This window comes from Zalophus californianus, chromosome 12 (genome assembly GCF_009762305.2).
Source record: "Zalophus californianus isolate mZalCal1 chromosome 12, mZalCal1.pri.v2, whole genome shotgun sequence".
In the NCBI taxonomy this organism is placed as follows: domain Eukaryota; kingdom Metazoa; phylum Chordata; class Mammalia; order Carnivora; family Otariidae; genus Zalophus; species Zalophus californianus.
In genome coordinates, this window is record NC_045606.1 from 58,867,238 (window position 1) to 58,882,752 (window position 15,515).

General features: G+C 40.3%; 1 pseudogene; it reads right to left on the reverse strand.

Annotated features, from left to right (window-relative positions):
* Window positions 1-568: 568 nt before the first annotated feature.
* Window positions 569-8,366, reverse strand: LOC113911073 (annotated as a pseudogene).
* Between the last annotated feature and the right edge of the window lie 7,149 nt (window positions 8,367-15,515).

Consider the following 15,515-nt stretch of genomic DNA (forward strand, 5'->3'; position numbering starts at 1 on the left):
TGTCTTCTAGAATTACTATGACAGGGGTCAAGGTTGAGGTAAGCCTGATTTGTGTCTTTTTCTAGGTAACCTTTTGTTCTCTCTGCTTGAATTGTTCTTTACTTTTAATTTAATAATTTTTTTAGAATATGTATAACGGAGATACTATTTTGGACCCCCCCCACAGATATATTTCCCCCTTGTGTCATCCAGTTTGTTTTTGTCCATTTCTCCTTCAGCCCTTCTACCACCACTCAGCGGCGGAGCCTATTGTCCAGGGATGGAGAGGTCAGGGTTCAAGAAGTTTCTAGAGTAAAGGAGGAGATGCTGTTGGTAGAAACAAGTGGGTCTTGCCTAATTTGAAAGAATTTAGGGGAAGCTACCCCAGGGCCCGGAGGTGGGAGGCTGACGCACAGACACAGGCTCGGAGTGCCCTCCCCCAAACACCTGCGCAGCTCACTTCCTCCAGGACTCAGCTCACACACATCACCTCCTCAGGGAAGCCTCCCCTGATCAGTCTGTCCCCACTCCCACCTCCTGCCCCCGCATCCCCATCCCCCTTACCCTGCTCTGACTTTCTCTACGGCACTTAGCGCACCTGCCACGGCACAGGTGGCCCGTCTATGCTGTCTCGAAGACTTCTGCCTAGTTCTGCTTTGCTGGGCTGCATTAGACCCGCTTCTTGAGTCTTTGTCACTCTGAATGGATGGAACACATGAAAACCTTGAGATTTCTCTGTTCTCTTCTAGCACTTTCTTGTGGGGGCCACCCCTCCCAAGGTGCCCTGTCACTCTCATCTCTCTCTTACCTCCTGCTGAGTTGTTTTCTGTGTCTCTAAGTGGACACAAAACTGATATATTGTGTACTCCGGTACCCCTAGCTTCTAGAACACTTCCTGGCATGGCACATAGTAGGCATACAATAAATATGAATATATCTCACAGACAAACTTAGGAGAGTTAGTTTGGAAATGGGCTACTTTAAGAGGAGAGACGGGGTGGTGGTGTAATGGGAGAGAGTTCCTCTTTTCCTGCTTGGCCGGGGACTGGTATTTGTAGGCGAGATGGTGGTGGAGGTCTGAGTGTATTTCTACCTAGAGAGACAAGCTCATTTTCCAGAGGCAAGAACTGGGAAGACTTGCCAGATTCTGGCAGTCCTTGTTTTCAGGATTGTGAATTTTAGCAAGAAAGTGGGCAACACTGCTTCAGGGTTAATACCCAGATTTGCCCTTTCAAACTGGACATGTGGTCATACTTTTAATTTTACTTAACACTTCACAGAGAATGCAAAGGTAAACGACAGGCAGCTCAATTCATTCCCCAAAGGGCAGGCAAGAGACTGCAGGTCTATGTTATGTCCGTACTACAGAATATCTTAAAAGAGTATTTTTAGTTATTGTTTCCAAGTACGTACAAATACTTTTTACTAATTTATATTGGCCCCATTCACCATTCTCAGTTGCTGTATGTTAGAGTTTTTATACTGTTTTAAAGAAAGGAAGCCTGAGTGATTAAAACATTTGGGACACAGATTGTTCATAGGTTTTATTATTTATAAAATGCAAGAGGTGAAGATTAAAAGAAAAGTAACATCAAACCCCAGAGAAACAAGTAAAATGCATTTAATTGATTCTTTGGACGTTTACTGATGCTGAGACTTTTTTTTTTCCCTTGAAAATATCTAAAATTTCCCTTTTATCTTCTCTAAAGCATGCCAGAATAAATTAGTGACTGCATAATTAATATCCAGGTATTTTGTGATATTTTGATAATGGGCTCCCCCTCTTCTAATCTCATTTTCTTTTCCAGACCACACACTCTCAGTTTGTTGATCATGCATTTGGTTGCAGCCGGAGATATTTCCAGGTCTAAAGCCAGGTTCACATTTTTACTTTGAAGAGACAGAAATTCCAAACAAATACAGATGGTCAGACCATAAACTTAATTAAAATTTCTGCTTTGCTGGATGTTACATTAAATACGGCCATAATGCCAAGAGAAATACATGAAAAATCCATTTGTATCTACCTCCTGCTGCCCCCACATAGTATAAAATCACAGAATGCTAAGAAGAATGTGTTTGTGTAGACGTGTGTGAGAGCATGTGTGTGTTAATCCCTTCTCTTTTGGCTTTGGCTGTCATACTAGTCATGTTTTGACCAATAAAAGATGGGTTTTAATTAAAATCTGGGATTGGCCAGCTGTACATCTGTTAACTTTTCTTCTATACATTACTTTCTGAAGCAGTGTGATTTCCTCTTTTTATGCAAATCCAAAACATTTGTCTCTTTCCTAATTAGCCCAGGATACTTATTTATTTAGACTTGTATAGAGATAATTACTCATCTCCAGGTGGGCAATAAAGGCATGCGTAAGAAGGTGAAACAGCTTTCTTCTAGAATTTGAAGCAGAGAGAGGAAGGGACATGCCCTGTCATTTGTAGGTGAGGACTCCTGGAAAGGATAAGTGAGGATGAACAGTCCAGTGTGGCTAGAACGGGACAAGCCCTGCCCAGGCTGGGCTGGGAGGGCTGAAAGCACAGCTGGGAACACACACCCAACGGGTCTGGTTGGCTTGCGTTGTAGGACGCCAGCCGGTTTCTACCAGGCGTCTTAGGCCAACTTCCCCCAGAAAGATGAACCTGAGACCAGGGCTGATGTGTGAGGACTTTATTGGTGAGTGTGACCCCAGGGAAGGGCAGAGATGCAAACCAGGGAAGAAAGGTATGTTCCAAATTGGCCACTACTATGGGCAACTGGTTGCTCTATCCCATAGGATCTTCTGCGGAGGCTAATGAAATGCATCTCAGGACCCTCCGGTATAGGCTGAATTGTGTCCTCCCCAAATTAGGGTGGGCCCTAATCTAATCTGACTGGTGTCCTTCTTAGAAGAGTGAGTGTGGACACACAGAGGGATACCGGGATGTGCGCCCACAGAGCAAAGGCCATGTGAGGACACAGCCAGAAGGTGGTCAGGTACAAGCTAAGGAAAGAGGTCTCGGAAAAAAACAACCCTGCCCACACCTTGAGTTTGAACTTCTGGCCTTTGGAACTATGAAACAATAAATTCTGTTGTTCCAGCCACTCAGTCCATGGTGCTTTGTTATGGCGGCTCTAGCAAATGAATATGTCCTCTGACAACGGAGAAGAAAGGGTCAAGGTTTTGACTATTGGAGGGGTCCCTGCCAGTACTTCCGGGTTACATAAGCGGTTTTCCCTAGAGTCCCATGCACTGTGGTCAAGAGAGACGTCCTAGCGGAGGAGTGACAGGGGAACAGGTGGGCTTACGGCAAGGCCTTCATAGGTAGACATGTGAAAAGCAGATTGGAGCCTGTGCAGGACAGGGCTGCAGCGGATGAAAGAGGGATGGAGGATGGCTGGAATAAGAGATAAGGCTGAGAGAAGGTGAGGCAGAGCTGGAGTGATGATGATGATGATGATGATGATGATGATGAGGGACAATGAGGACTGGCACTGGACTCTGTACTCTATACCCTCTGACACTTTATTTATTTTAAAGATCTGTTTATTTATTCCAGAGAGAGAGAAGGGGGGAGGGGTACAGGGAGAGAGAAAGAGAGTCCCAAGCAGACTCTGCACAGAGCCCAGCGCAGGGCTCGATCCCAGGACCCTGAGATCATGACCTGAGCTGAAACCAAGGGTCGGACGCTCAACTGACTGAGCCAGCCAGGGAATCCCAACCCCGACACTTTACAGGACATATGTACTCTACATAAACCATCTCACTTAACCCCAGCACCACTCCAGAATTTAAGTAACATTTCTATCCCTATTTTACAGATGAAGAAACTGAAGAACACAGAGGTGTGGGACTTGTCATAAAAGCTACTAGCCAGTAACTGAGCTCAAGTTTAATTCAACCTGGCTCCATATCTTGTGTTCTCACTCCTGTCGTTCTGCTTTCTCTTGATGCTGTCGTTGAAATGGTGTTTTACAAAGATAAATTTCAACAGATATTTTAATTTTTCTTAATTTCATTCACAAGTTATTTCTTTGAGAACATATAATGTATTCTATGCAGAACGTTACCATCAGAAGGTTGGTGTAGCACGGCCGTTGAACAATCAGACTAGAGTCAAGATGCATATGTTCAAATCCCAGCTCTTCTACCCACTATCTGGGTGACATTGGGAAAGTTACTCAGCCTCTCTGTGCCTTACTTTAAACCTATGGGTGATTAAAAATAGCACCTACCTCCTGAAGTTGTCGTGAGGATTATTTAATACACACAAAGTTTATGTACTCTGGGTTTTTTTTTTTTTTTTTTTGTAATTGCAATGTTTAAAAATATTGGCAAGATAGGGCTTCTTCCAATAACTCTTATCTAATGAAATGACTGAACATTACACGTGCATCTCCAAATTTTTGCGACACTTCTGTTGCTATGTAAGCTAAGGGACAGATTTTTATAAAAAGTAGCCAAATGTCAGCTGTTAAACATCACACTGGCAGCATCATAAATGAAGTCACCATTTGGCAAATAATCTCTTGGCGGGAGTGGTTCTCACCAACAGGGAAAATGAAAAAAGAAATTCAATAAAATCCCCACTGTGATTTGTCAAGCATTTCAGACACATGGCTCAGCAATTTTTCCAGCTGCAAAGTTCCTTTCCTCCCATCTTAGAACTCAGAGGAGGACTGACTGTGTGGAAGAGGTGAATTCGGTAAATCCTATTTTGTTTGTTTGTGTTTTCTGTGACTGTCGGTTCTCTGCAGGTGAGGCTGTTTTCCATGGGGAGAAGGTAACCACATTATTGAAACACTGACATGGTCTCTGGCTTAAAGGCTGCTCATTTATTATCTGATTGCTTTAATTTAATGTGGGGAACCTGGCTGAATGGTTGCAAGAGTCGTTCTTACCTCATTTCCTCCCTTTCAAGGATAGAAAGAACAAGTGCCCTCCTCTGTGAAATGAGGGGGTTGTGTTGAACCAGATGTCCTCCAGGGGCCTTTTGGCTCTGACATTTTTTGTGGCTTCAGATTCTCTTCTTGGGCAATGTTCTTTGTTTTCCAGTGCATTGAATAGGTCCAAACATCTCTACATGCTTATTCCAGTTTCGGCTGCCAGGAAAGCAAAAGGCAAGGTCTTACATTTCAGCAAGGCCTTGCAATTTATAACATGCTTTCACATATGTGGTCCTTTATAAAACCTTCACGTAAACCATGAAGGACTTTCAGATGAGAATGAGACCCAGGGAAGTTGAATGATTTGTCCAAGGTCACACAGTTTGTAGGAAGCAGGGCCTTACCACAAGGCTTTCTATCAGTGCAGTGGCGTTTGCAGTTGGCCTCCCGACCCAAGAGGACATGATGACATTACAAGGATGCTCGGTTCCTTCAGAGCTGATTCTGTTGATTCTGATTAGGTCATGTGTACAGCCCTGAACCAAACATTGTGGCCCGCAGAGAGGAGAGCTTCCGATTTACCCAAACCTAGTCACAGCATCTTCTTAGAAGTTGGGAGGGGATCCGCTCCCCCAAACCACATAGCTGAAAATGGGAGTTAGAGAATCAAGGAAGTCATCAGGTGAAGAGAGAATAGATGGTGTGTAGAAAAATTAGAAATTTCCCATTAATTGCAGAGAAAGCATTTTTCCCAAAAGCCACTTTGAAAATAAATTAAGAAATGTTTTATTTTCTATTTTGTCCTAATTGAATTGAATTTTTGCAAAAGGAGTTTTCCCTTGAACTGATATTGGCTAACCAAAAATGAACTCTAGGGTGGTTGAGGAAATGGAACAAGAAAAGCACAACCAGTTCAAGCACCAGGATTTCTGGAAATCCATATTCATTGAGTGTGTTTGGGTCTCAGCTCAAATGAGACAAACTCACTCTTCTTTGGGACCTGAAATAAGGATTTGGAGCTCTTCCAATCAGATCAAACCAAAGGACATTTCTCAGACATCTTACATCCAGGGGGCGCCAGGGAAAGAGAGGGGCTTGGGTGGCCATGTTTCCTGCTTTTTCAGTTTGACCCCATCATCTAATTTTCTGTTTCTTGCCCTGTGATTTCCAGTTTATACCTGTGAGACATTGTTCTTTTGGGGCGTGTGTCATTCAAATCCTCTTTGGCTTCAAGAACTTGCCCAAAGCGTTGTTTTTTAAAAAAATTGTTTTTGGATTATATCCTGTTGACCAAAACTTTCCCCTCAGTTGTCATGGTAACTTTCATACTGCAAGAGCTAGATGTTAGCCTAGAGGTTTGACTAGCAGATGACTTCCAGACGGGGGCTGATTTAGGACTTTTGGGCTGAGGCACAGGGCTTTTACTGTCCTGGAAACTAGTTTACATAATTAGTAAATCGTTTGGATTCAAATAAGCTAACCTCTGAGCCAACCATGGAGTGTCTCTACAAGGTACTACTCAACTCATTCAATTATATTCTTCAAGTTTCAACTAGTAGCTGACTGGTTAGCCCTTGGATGTGGGGGAAGGAAAAGTTGTCGTGTTTGTAAGCCCCACATTTTGTAATATCAAACAATTTTCACATATACATGAAATATGATATGAATATTTTTAGGCCGCCTGATGAATACCAAACACTAGAATTACAAAATTTTTATTTTTATAGAAGTATTTTAAAAGCTTCCATTAAATTTTCAAAAAAATTAAGTATAATTTGAGCTTTTTTAAAATAACTTTTCATTAAAAATGTTGATATTATTAATAAATTGTTGCCTCTTAATAGGTCATTTTGAATATTTAGAAGAAAAATGATATTTTTGAAAGCATATATAAAAATATACTTAAATTTTCTACATTAATATTTAATAATTCATATTTTTGGTAAAATATTGGTATATATTTGGTAAAATTTTGGATACATTGAATGCCATTACATTTTATATTCTAATCCTTTAGAATTATTACTAGCTATAGGACATAATTTATGTCAAATTATGGATTATAACAACCTAGTTAAGTGATGTTACTGAAATGAAGGCAATAAATGTTATTGAAATAAATACATAAAATTATGTATGTCTTTATTATATCACAGTGCATAACACAAAACTCACATGTGCACAATAATAATTAAATTCAGTTGTCTTTGATATTTTTCTAGGCTTAAGTCATCTAAAAGTCCCTGTGTAAAAACCATAGCTTTACACATACATTATATACACTATAAAGGTATATATATGTCAAGGCATGGGATAAAATAAGCTGTAAAAGTTCGTAGCTGAATTCACAAATTTGGAAATGTTTAAGCAGTGGCATGTGGGCCTACCGTGTTCCTGCACTCCAGGCCCTATAGCTGTAAGCTGGGCCTGCACGCATACTCAGATCTCCCATGGGGACCAACCCTCTGGCTTGGTCACTAGGCTAAGGTGGTAACTACTAGCTCTCTCTACTGGGAACACACATTTTTCCCCCTGTATTTAGTTAGTAATCTATGGAGTGAGACCTTGCACATTGCTTTAGAATCCATTGATAACCTTTGCCAAATTAGTTATTAATTTGGGGACTAGAAAAAGATGATTTTTCCAATTCTATTTTTGCTTCTACATTTATTAGATGACATTCTTCTGTAACAAAGAGCTTTCCTTCCTTGATATCCTTTGCCCATTTTCATTTTCTTTTAATTAAAAAAATTTTTTGAAACTGCCATTGTGGTCAGCATAGAAATGCACCTTTCCGATCTCCCATTGTGGGGAGTATAACTGACAAGCCCAGCTGCTGCCTTTTGGGTGTTTTTGTTTTATTTTAAGTAAACTCCATCTATACCCAATCTGGGGCTTGAACCCACGACTTGAGATCACGAGTTGTATGCTCTACCGACTGAGGGAGCCAGGCACCCTTTTATTATGATTTTTTTTATTACTTTTATTAGTTTTTCCTTTGTTTAAAGAGTCTTGAGGTCTTTTTTTTTTTAACACTTATCCTGCCATGAATTCATAGGGAATGGGTTCCAGCAGCTCAGGCTCCTTTCCATTGGTTCTCACAAAGTGTGCTTCTCTGGGTGGAGCAGGCTGGCACTTCCGTTGAACCCAAGTACCTCTCTCTTTGGCTTCCTTCTTTTTCTGATCATATTCCTTCCCGTACTTCAGGAAGCTATCTCAGCTCTTTGAGTGCTTAATATGCTCAATACTTACATTAATTCTCTTGGCAAGAATCCTGCCTTTAACTTGTTTGTTTACAACAATGCCAACAGCATGCTGGGTAACACCACAGACCCTTCCAGTGTTGCCATGGCAACATTTGTTGGGCCTTCCTTTTTGAACAGTGCCCATTACCTCCATGTCTACAATATCACCTTTCTTATAGATTTGCATGTATGTAGGTAAAGGAGCAACTCCATGTTTTCTAAAAGGCAGAGAGAACATGGTGGGTACCTCCTCTCTTTCTCTTTGTATTGGTCATTTTGTCAAATTACTGGGAGATGGTGGTTCCAGCTGAAAGGAATTATTTTTATTAGTTTATTTTTATATCAGCTGTGCCTTGTGAAAGCAGTTCCAAAGTTACGCCAAAGTCATGCTTCCCAACGTTGATTCCATCTACTGCCTGGGCATGGCAAGGACACTGTTCCTGCAAGATGGTGACTCCTTGATGGGTGACCTTGGCTCCTCACTGGCCCAGCTGAAACTTTCTTACAACTGTACTGCAGTCCAAGCCTCTTCCTATTCACCCCTGCTTCCTCCCCCTTCTTCCCAGGTGCCAGACTGCATCATGGTCTCCTCCAGGCATCTCCCTAATACATTTCTTGCATGTTTAACCCCATCCTGGCTTCTTAGAGGACTGAGCTAATACAATGATAAAAACCAGAGTATATCAAACACATATATACACTTTATATAATAATAACGATGTGTGAATCTGCCACCCAAGCTATGAAATGGAAAATTACGTATACCCCTCCTTCCTCTCATTCACTTCAAAGTGAACCACTGTCCTAAATTTTATATAATCATTCCCTCCCTTTTTTGTTTAGTAACTGATAGATGTACTCCCAAGCAAGTCATGGTTAATTTTGTCCATTCTGGAATTTTATGTAATGGAATTCTTTTTTTTTTAAAGATTTTATTTATTTATTCATGAGAGACAGAGGAGGAGAGAGAGAGAGGGAGAGAGAGAGGGAGAGAGAGAAGCAGAGGGAGAAGCAGGATCCCAAGGAGCAGGGAGCCCGATGTGGGACTCAATCCCAGGACCCTGGGATCATGACCTGAGCCAAAGGCAGACGCTTAACCATCTGAGCCACCCAGGTGCCCAATGGAATTATTTTCTTAAAGATTTACTTATTTTAGAGAGCGAGCATGCCCATGCACAAGGTGGGGAGGGAGAGGGAGAAAAGCAGTCCTCACTTAGCAGGGAGCCCCACATAGGGCTTGATCTCACAACCCTGAGATCATGACCTGATCAAGAGTCCAATGCTCAACCAACCAAGCCACCCAGGCACCCCTATAAATAGAATTCCAGTTCAGGTATTGTATGACTTATTACTTACTCAACACCACAGCCCATCAACACAACATTCAGATGTGTGCAACCATAGTTAAAGTCAATTGACTTCAATATTTGTGTGGTTTTGACTGTATATTCCTTTGTAGTAGTAAGTTATATATTCTGGACACTAATCTTTTGCTAATCATATGTATTGCAAATATCTTATCATTTGAGGCTTGACTTTTCACTCTCTTTGTGATATCTTTGATGAACAGAGGCAATCACAGCTATCTATCTTTTCCTCTATTGTGTTTTATTTAAGAGATTCTTCCCTATTTTAAGACCTTAAAAGATATTCCCCTGTATTGACTTTGAAAGGTTTCATTTTGCCTTTTACATTTTAATCTTTTATGTACCTGAAATTGACATTGATTTTTATTTTTATTTTTTTTGAAATTGATTTTTAACATGGCATGAAATAGAAATCCAATTTCATTTTTTTAATTGAAATATAATTTAGATTGGTAAAATTCACCTTTTACAGTTCTAAGAGTTTTGACAAATTCAATTGTGTAACCAACACCACTGTCAAGATATATAATTATTCTTTCACCTGCAGGAAGTCCCCTTTGAGCTCCTTTGTAATAAACCTCTTCCTCTGTTCTCACTTCCTAGAAACCACTGATCTGTTTGTTTTTTTTTTTTGTCCCTCAAGTTTTGCCTTTTCAATTAGGTCTTATCAATGGAATAATACAGTATATAGCATTTTGATTCTGGCTTCCTCCACTCTGTAAAATGCATTTGAGATTCATCCATGTTGTATAAATCAGTTGATTCTTTCTTTTTTTTAATTGCTGAGTCGTATTTCACTGAGTGGTTGTACCATAGTGTGTCTATCCCTTCATCCATTGAAAGATATTTGGGCTGTTTCCAGTTTTTGCTGATTCCCACCAACCCTATAGGAAGATTCCTGTTCTGCATCCTCACCAGCTTACCAACTTGATATTGTCTTTTAAAAAAGCCATTCTAATGTGTGTCTAGTGGTATCTCATTGTGGTTTTGATTTGTGTTTCCCTTAGGACTCCCGATGGTAAGCATCTTTTCATGTGTTTATTTTCTGTTTACATCTCTCTCTCTCTGTTTTTTTAGGGGAAGTAGGGGGAGAGGGAGAGGGAGAGAGAGCATCTTGAGCAGGTTCCACGCCCAGTGTGGAGCCCGACACGGGGCTCAGTCTCACAACCCTGAGATCATGACCTGAGCCAAAATCAAGAGTTGGACACTTAACCGACTGCACCACCCAGGTGCCCCGGAATCTCTTCTTTGAGGAAATGTTTGCTGTTTAAAAATTGGGTTGCTTGTATTATTACAGGGTCATAACAGTTCTTTACATATTCTTAATTAGTCTTTTAGGAGATGGTGGTTTACAAATATTTTTTCCCAGTTTGTGGCTTGCATTTTCATTTTCTTAACCATCTTATTTGGTTACTTGGTCCAAATTTTATGAAGTCTATTGGATTATTTTTTTAAGGATCATGCTTTTTGCATCCTAAGAATTCTTTGCCTAATCTAAAGTCACAAAATTTTCTTTTGTAAGTTTTATAGTCTTAGCTTTTACTTTAGGTCTGTCATTATAGCTTAACTTTTTTTTCACACACTAAGAGGGCAACAAATTTTCTTTTAAAGATTTATTTATTTATTTGAGAGATAGAGAGTGGGAGACAGAAAGAGATCACAAGCAGCGGGGAGGAGTAGAGGGAGAAGCAGATTCCCCGCCGAGTAGGGAGCCCGATGTGGGACTCGATCCCAGGACCCCGGGCTTATGACCTGAGCTGAAGGCATATGCTTAACTGCCTGAGCCACCCAGGCGCCCCAAACAAATTATTTTTAACAATAAAATATCACCATTCTGAAATATCTCAGAAAGTTACATAGTTAACATTTCAGCTCCTTGATTCAAGCTTCTTCAATGATGACTAAAGAGAATGTTGGTATTTTCTCTCACTTACTATCACGACCTTTTTTTTTTTTTTTGAAGTAAGCATTACCCCCAACGTGGGGCTTGAACTCATGACCCTGAGATCGAGAGTCAGATGCTCTACCCACTTAGCCGGCCAGGCGCCCTGAACCTTATTTTTTAACCAGGATGTATGCTAAGGTCCAAATCAAACAATCTACCCTTTAGCCAATTTCCTTGGCACATGCAAACTATCAGATAGGATATTTCCAAGTGCAGAGAAAATCTTGATTCTAAACATAAAAACACTTGATGTTATTAAGTTGAAAATATGCATCTCAAAAATGACTAAAAAGACAGACTTGCTTTACTTTTTAAATTTCAGTGGAAATATTATTTTAGCTAAATCCTTTTTCTTAAAATTGCTGTTTACTCAATGAATGCATTTGAAAAATAAACCCCCAGGAGAGGTATTTCATGATCAGACTCATTCTGATACAGGCTCAGGAAGAAGCTTTTGTCTTTAGCAATGTCTACCTGCTGGTCTGTCGATGGCAAGGCCAGCCAGCATGGCAGGGGACCACACGCAAGCCTTCCCTCTTCCTACCACCCCCACCTCCTGTCTTTTGAAGACAATTCTCTGTTGACATGTACACACACGTGCACATGTGTCTGTCCACATGTGTGCCTGAAGCCACATGATGGAAACTAGAAGTCTCTTCCTCTTTATGCCTGTGGGGAGCCAGCCCTTTGATGGGTGATCATGGTTGAAGAGGCTGCTATCTAAAGGCCTCCTGCTGATTAGGATACCGCCTCTTGGTCTAGCATTGGCCCAGAGCCTTTGTCTACAAACAGCACTGCTAATGCTGTACCTCTGGTCAGCCTTTCCTGGCAAGTGTCTTCAAAGTATAGTGTGACTTCCAGTTGGAAATGATAACCCTTGCAGGTGGCAAGCAGCGCTCACGTGCTTTTCACAGAATCCCACAAGTAAACATTCCCATGGAAAAGTGATATTTTCTACCCTTTACATGTTGTATTTAATAAGGGGATAGTGTCAAAGGCACACACAGAACAGAGAGAAGGATGTTATTGAATGCTCAGCATGGTATCTACAAAAATTGTCCCCTGAATGCAGCAAATTCCTTTTCAGGGCTGACAAAAGCCAAAATGGGTTGGATGCTGATATGAAGGGGAGCCCAATATAATCACATTTTGGTTTTGGGTCTGACTCTCTTTAAATGATGTCTTCTTTTTTAAGTCACGGGGGACAAGGATCATACACAGGGTGTCATTGACACCTCTTACTTCTACCTGTGTGGGCCTGCCACAGCTGTTGGTGACCAGAAAGTCATGAAAAGAAAAGACTCGCTTTGAAATTCTATGAATACTGCTACCAATGAAAGAATGGCTAGGATTTTCATGTCTTTGAAAAACTAAATCGAAGAAGAATCTTTGCATTCAGCTCTGTAATTTAGTTAATACATCAAAGCCAAAAATTATATATATATGTATATATATATGTGTATATATATATATATATATATATATATATATATATATATATATATATAAACTAGATGGGATGAAGAAAACTTCTCCCTTTTCAATTTGGTTGGCTGGTTTGTCCCTGGGTGTTTCTAGATGAACTCCTTTATTAGTCCCTGATTTCTGTGTGCAACAAATTAGATTCTCCCCAGCTCTATCGGTATAAGCCCGCCTCATTTGTAGCAGAGTGAACTTAGGGCCACTACCCAGGTTCACCCTGATAACTGACACAAGTGAATGAATGGGTGCCTTTAAAATAATAAGGTTACAGAAAAGCTCCAGAAGGACCAATGGCTATCAGGGGATTGTATCTCTGTGGGTTTTTTTTCTTCCTTGTTGTTTTTTTAAGTAACCTGTACCCCCAACGTGGGACTTGAACTCACAGACCCCGAGACTGAGAGTCATATACTCTACCCATTGAGCCAGCCAGATGCCCCTGTATCTGTTTTTTGAGTGCCTAAATTTCAGATGTTAATGACTAATGTTTCTTAGAAATTGTCGCAATACATAATTTTGTTAATTATTACATTAACTGAGGGGCGCCTGGGTGGCTCATTTGGTTAAGTGTCTGACTCTTGATTTCTGCTCAGGTCATGATCTCAAGGTTGTGAGATTGAGCCCAGGGTTGGGCTCCATGCTCAGTGGGGAATCTGCTTGGGATTCTCTCCCTCTGCCCCTCCCCCTGCTAGGGCCCTTTCTCTCTCTCTCAAATAAACAACCAAATCTTAAAAAAAAGAAAAAAAAGAAAAAAATGAATCTCTCTCTCCCTTTCTCTTTGCCCCTCCCCGTACTCTGTCTCTCGCTTTCTAAAAAAAAATTATTATTACATTAGCTGAATTGGAGAAATATATATACATACACATACAAAATGAAATATTTTGCATAAGTTCATTTATGTATACCAACTCTTTTTAGAATTGAGGATTCTAAAGAAAAAAGTTTCACAGATACCAATTGCTTTGCATTTCACTAAAAGCCCTGCAGATACATTTTAAAATTATTACATATATTTTGCAGTAAGGTAAAATATAGCAAATGTAGATTCTTTTAACCCACATTTAAAAATATTCTTTGATCTAATAATTACACTATTACACTTCTAGGGATTTTTTAAAGGATGTAATTCAAAAGAAGGAAAAGCAATATGCACTTAAATTTTCACAGCTGGGTTATTTATAATAGGACAAAAAAAGAGAGAAAAGAAATGTCTCATGAAAGGTAAATGCTTAATTGCTAAAAACCTGATGGATTATTATGTAGTTGGTAAAATGACATTTATTATTTCTATTTATAGATATATAAAATACATGTGATTCAAAATTAGCCAAAAAAGCAAAAGTATGTGTACCATATGACTAAAACTGAATTGAGATATATATGCACAGGAACAAAGAATGGAATGATTTTAAAAATTGTAGAAGATTTGTAAAATATTGAATTATTATTTTTTAAAGATTTTATTTATTTGACAGAGAGAGAGCAAGAGTTAGCGAGGGAACACACAAGCAGGGGGAGTGGGAGAGGGAGAAGCAGGCTTCCTGCTCAGCAGGGAGTCTGACATGGGGCTCGATCCCAGGACCTCAGGATCATGACCTGAGCCAGAGGCAGATGCTTAATGACTGAGCCACCCAGGCGCCCCTATTGAGTTATTTTTTAATCAACTTTTTAAAGCAAAAGGGTATTTTTAAATTACTGAGCCACAAAAACTATATCAAATTTGCCCAATCTTCAACTATTCTTCTTCCATATTCTTCATATATTTTAGCAAAACCAGAAAGAGAATATGTTCCATAAGATATAAAGGAATCAATTGTGGCACTAAGTACACTGTTTTGTTCAACTTTTTTTCTTTTTTGGGAGGGTGGGGGGGTCGCCAATCTTTTTTGATGAAGAAGTACTTTGATTTACATTCTGGCATAAATTCCTCACCTCGTCACAGACAACACTCTGAGCACACACTCACCTTCTATTTCTCAAGTATGACAACCTTCTTTCTGTCTCACACTTAACTGTTTCTTCTGCCTGGAATGTTCTTGCCATTCCTGGGTCCTTTGCAACACTTAGGTCTCAAATGCTATCATTTGAGAAAGGCCACTGTTAACATCCTAACTAAGGTTGTACGGTGAAATCCCCTTTTTCTCTCCCTGGATCTCTTCAGCAGGCTCTCCAACATTTGGTTGTGATTTTGGAAGTGGAATTTTGGGTGATTTTTTTGGATAGAACAGTGATATGCTCAGGTTGTATTCTATGTGGGACCAGGGCAAGAGCAGGAATGGTCCTAGAGAGTCAAGTCACTCGACTGTTGGTTACCAACATGTGGGAAAAACCTGTGTCTTTCATTTGCAATAGGAAGATGCCGAAAAGCTGACAATGGATCTGAGAAAGGTCCACACTCAGGGCACAAGACTGAGCACCTGCCAAAGGAAATGGGCTGAGACCAGTAACTCCAGGGCCTCCTGACTTTCGAATCCCAATGAATGACCTGCATTATCCTCATTCTCCTATCAAAGTGGCTGATCACCTTTGTTACGTATGTATCAAGAAGTCCTAGATGGAGGGTGGTGGCAGTGATTTTGCAAAAAACCACAAAATACCAAAAACCAAAACGCCCAGCCTCCCCCCCGCCCCGTTCC